The sequence below is a fragment of the Trichechus manatus genome, unplaced genomic scaffold, assembly GCF_000243295.1.
Source record: "Trichechus manatus latirostris isolate Lorelei unplaced genomic scaffold, TriManLat1.0 scaffold00061, whole genome shotgun sequence".
NCBI classification, from domain to species: Eukaryota; Metazoa; Chordata; class Mammalia; order Sirenia; family Trichechidae; genus Trichechus; species Trichechus manatus.
This window is the reverse complement of record NW_004443997.1, coordinates 12,500,585-12,500,821: the sequence shown is the minus strand read 5'-3', so window position 1 is coordinate 12,500,821 and position 237 is coordinate 12,500,585. Positions and strand designations below refer to the sequence as shown.

The following is a 237-nucleotide window of genomic DNA, read 5'->3' as shown; positions in this document are numbered from 1 at the left end:
GAAGGTGTGAGGACTGAATGAGGTAACACGGACACCGTAGGGAAGGTGTGAGGACTGAATGAGGTAATACGGACACTGTAGGGAAAGTGTGAGGACTGAATGAGGTAACATGGGCACACTGTAGAGAAAGTGTGAGGACTGAATGAGGTAACATGGGCACACTGTAGGGAAGGTGTGAGGACTGAATGAGGTTACATGAGCACACTGTAGGGAAGGTGTGAGGACTGAATGAGGTAA

The 237-nt window shown here is 48.9% G+C and overlaps 1 protein-coding gene across 1 annotated transcript in view; it reads left to right on the top strand.

Moving 5' to 3' along the window:
* The window catches only part of RPH3A (rabphilin 3A), a 184,272-nt gene that overhangs the window by 134,202 nt on the left and 49,833 nt on the right, over window positions 1-237 (top strand). The window lies entirely within an intron of this gene.